The 4,077-nt window shown below is 35.6% G+C and overlaps 1 long non-coding RNA gene across 1 annotated transcript; it reads left to right on the forward strand.

Annotated features, from left to right (window-relative positions):
• Positions 1-420: 420 nt before the first annotated feature.
• On the forward strand, positions 421-3,168 carry LOC128291660 (uncharacterized). The gene is made up of 2 exons (XR_008281477.1): positions 421-498; positions 2,884-3,168. It is a non-coding gene; the product is annotated as an uncharacterized LOC128291660 (long non-coding RNA).
• Positions 3,169-4,077: the final 909 nt, after the last annotated feature.

Consider the following 4,077-nt stretch of genomic DNA (forward strand, 5'->3'; position numbering starts at 1 on the left):
TGAGAAAAAAAAAAGGTTGTCTCATCCATGTTCCCCCATTGCCGTGACTTGAGAAGCAAAAGAAAAGAAGAAATCGGTTCTTCTTAGCTGAAATGAAAAGAAGAAGAAAGGAATGAAGCTAGAAAGGAGAGGGCAATGCATGTAGTGGAAAACCATGGAATTTGTTTGCTTAGAAGTTAAAATTTTCAAGTAGAAGGGTAACTCTTCTAAACTCTCCTTGCCCATAGCTTTTCGTTGACAAATTCTGGTTGCATTGTTGATTTGAGCTTGACGAATATGTGGGAGAAGAGAAGATTCTCTTTTCTAGTTGCAAATGTTGCATGTCTAGTAGATGAAGAGTTTCTCACTTGTGTTAAAAGAATCTAGTGAATGCTTGTGTTGTTATAATCTATTTTGTAACTTTGGGGTTGATTGTATTTAGCTAACAAGGTAGGAGAAGGTGGTAGTAGACAAGGGAAAGAGCAAATTGAATAGGTGGAATCGGTGTTGGGAGCCTTGGTGAGTTTTCCTTGAACTTTTATTTTCTTGTGTTTGATAATTGTTGAAACCGTTAAATTGCTGTCCGAATTTTACCTTGTTGGTATCGTTAATTGCTGCCCTGTTCATGCTGTCTAAATGTTGTACTATTAATGCTGTCCGAATCAGCCTCCGAATGTGATATATTACAGCAATTAAGCCAAGTGTTATGGGTCCTCTTAGGCTGCCCACAACGCAACCTTTCAATACTAATGTTACCATGAATTAACCTTCAATTGATGGTGTGGTGTATGATCTCATAACTCGGTTTGGTATTGAGATAAAGATTAAATGATATGTGATTGTTAAGTGAATAATATTAGTTAAGTACTTAAGCAAATCTATTGTTTTACTTAAGCTTAAGAGCAAAGAGGATCAAAGTCGGATAGGGAAAAGAGAGTAAAAGAATAGCCGTGGACATCTAATCGTCGACCACTCCGAGGTAAGTTTTAAGTATTAAACGTTGAGTAAATTCAATCATATTAGGACATAATGAGTTGATTTAATAAGATATGATGTGGCCATGATATGTCTTAAACTCAAATGGTAAGTTCATAAGTGTTTGGACTTGGAAATTTAAGAGCAAAATGTAATAGTTTGCTTGGGACAGCAGCAGTAACGTGATTTTAGAAAATCACTATAAATTGTTTGTGTGGAATTATAGGCTGAATAAAATATGTAATCAAAGCTTAGTTGGTCTAGTTTCCTATAAAAGAGACCGTGGAAGCAAAGAAATTTCCTATAAAGAGATATTTAAAGTTGTGTGGGACAGGGTCAGAATGACACCGAAATCCCCTATTCTGTTTTGAGAAAATCACTATAATTTGTACAAAAATGGTTACAAGATAAAATTTATATGCTTAGACTCCTTAATGAGTCTAGTTTCAAATGAAATCAAATAGAACATACTTTGAATTCTGTACAATGAGAATTTTGATTCGTAGTGAAGACTGGTCAGGTTAGTCAAACAGTGAAACAGGGGAAACTTTAAGAAAAATCTGGTATTGATTGGCCAAACCAAAAATTCTGAAAAATTTATAGATGGAAGATATACGAGTCTATATTCAGGGAAAATTAACGGCACTTCATTTGGAGTTTCGTAGCTCCATTTATGAATAATTTAATGACTGTTGCTCAGGAAAAACAGCTTGTGCTGAATTTGGGATTTTGTTGTAAACCTTAATAAAACCATTTGAGTTGCTTATAAGCCATTGCTGAAATTGATATACAAGTTAAATATATATATGTGTGGTAAAGCCAAATGGCTAGTGTGAAATATGTATGTGATATATGTGTGGTAAAGCCAAATGGCTAGTGTGAAATATGTATGTGATATATGTGTGGTAAAGCCAAATGGCTAGTGTGAAATATGTATGAGATATATGTGTGGTAAAGCCAAATGGCTAGTATGAAACATGTATGAGATGTATATATGTGATAAGGCCGAATGGCCGATGTGATGAATGTCAAAGTGTATATAAGTGATAAGGCCGAATGGCCAATGCGATGAATATGAAAGTGTATAAATGTGATAAGTCCCGGGGCATTTGTGTCAAGACTATATCCGGGTTAAAACCCCGCAGCATTATCGAGAATATTATCCCGATTAATGTCCGTAGGCTTCGTTGCTCGTACTAGATCCGAGCTTTAAAGACCCGACTGCTAAAGGCTAGGATTCAAGTAAGACTTTGATATTGAGTATCTGCATTAAGTTACCATCAAATAAGTATTATGTATTTAAGATGTTCAGGTACGTATTACTTACCCATCGGTGGGGTGATTTCGAGGTGAATTATCGATGTCGAGAGGTAGGTAAATGTGACTAATATTATAACTCCAAATATGAGAATGATCTAATTGGTAATGGTATGTTGTATAGTAAAGTATGCGATGAAATATTCTTATGTATTAGTGCATATTCGCCCAAAAGCCTATGATTTGAGTATGGGTTGGGTTGAGCTAGATGTGCCAAGACAAGGTAAGGATTATGATTTGTAAGCTTACGATATGTGATAAGGAATATGTTTGGTTCTTTATGTGCCTATGGTAATTTAGTACTTGTCATGTTGAAATACTTAAAAGCATGGATGTGATTATGAACAAGTGGAAAGGATTATTGAAGTTGAAAATCGATGAAGAATGTGCTTGGGAAATATTTGACCATCTAGGTCATTATTATTCAAAGTATTTATGTGGCAGCCAAGTGTTGCGTTTAATGATATTATAGATCGAGATGAAGCCCTGGATTAACTTCATCGAACAGTTGATATGAACGACCAATGATAGTGATTGAGAACACTTTGTTTTGCTTAAAACTTACTAAGCATTAAATGCTTACTCCGCTTTCTCTGTTTCTCTGTTTTATAGATTTTGCTCGTTAGCTATCGGATTCGGGATCATTGAAGTCGAAGTCATCCACACTATCAAAGCCCCCATTTTGGTACAATTTTGGTTGAACTTTGAAATGGCATGTATAGGACTACCCTTTTGTTGTAGGTTATGTACCTTTCGGTTTTGTGTAAATTCGGATAGCCATGCGAAAATGGCTTATATACGTTTCTAGCATAGTACTATAATCGTTTGTATGTTGATCATTATGAGGTATGGAATTGTTTTGAAACGATTAGCCATTGGAATGGTTAATCATGATCACACCTTGTGCTATGTATGCAAAAGGGCCAATTGAATCATGGAAACCATGAAATAGGTCAAGCCTACCTTAAAGGCAGATGCTGACAGCAGCAGTGATGTGGATGTGAAAATCACTAAAAATAGTAGGAATGGTATTAAATAGTGAATAAATTATGTAAATGAACCTTGATGAATCTAATTTCATATAGAAGAAACGAAACGGTCATATGAGTTATATATTAAGAGATATTAAAGTTCTCGTGAAACAGGGCCAGAACGGTTTCTGGATCCCTGTTCCGACTTTGGAAATTCATTTTAAATTAACCAGAGATAATTAGGAGTCATTCCATATATGTATAGATTCCTCTCTGAGTTTAGTTTCTATAGAAACAAACGGCATCAGTATTGAAGCCCTGTACAGGGAGATATCCAATTCGTAATGCACGAAGGTCAGTGCAGTCGGTCCCTGCAACAGGGGAGACTTTAAGTAATAAACTGTACTAATTGGCCCGACCAAAAATTCTAGAAAAAAATATGTTGATGGACTTATGAGTCTAGTTTCAGGGAAAAATTACGAAACTGATTTTCGAGCTTTAAAACTCAAGATATGATTTTTAAAGCGACAGTGGCGCAGTAACCAGCTAGTCTAAAAAATTTTTTTTATGGACTATGAAAACAATTAAGCTAAGTCTGTGTGTACCTTGTGTTCGACTCCGGTAACGGACTCGGGTACGGGGTGTTACATGACCCTAGTCAGAAAGTGGTTTCGGGACCACGAAGCCGAGTCTTATAAATAATTAAAGGTCATATTCTGTGTTTATGATGTGCGTAAATACTTGTGTGATAGTTCCATACTTTAATTTGGTCAGTGAATGTGAAATTTATTAGTAGGGACTTATGTGAGACAATTTAGAAATATGCTAGGCAAGT

This window comes from Gossypium arboreum, chromosome 4 (assembly GCF_025698485.1).
Source record: "Gossypium arboreum isolate Shixiya-1 chromosome 4, ASM2569848v2, whole genome shotgun sequence".
Taxonomy (NCBI): Eukaryota; Viridiplantae; Streptophyta; class Magnoliopsida; order Malvales; family Malvaceae; genus Gossypium; species Gossypium arboreum.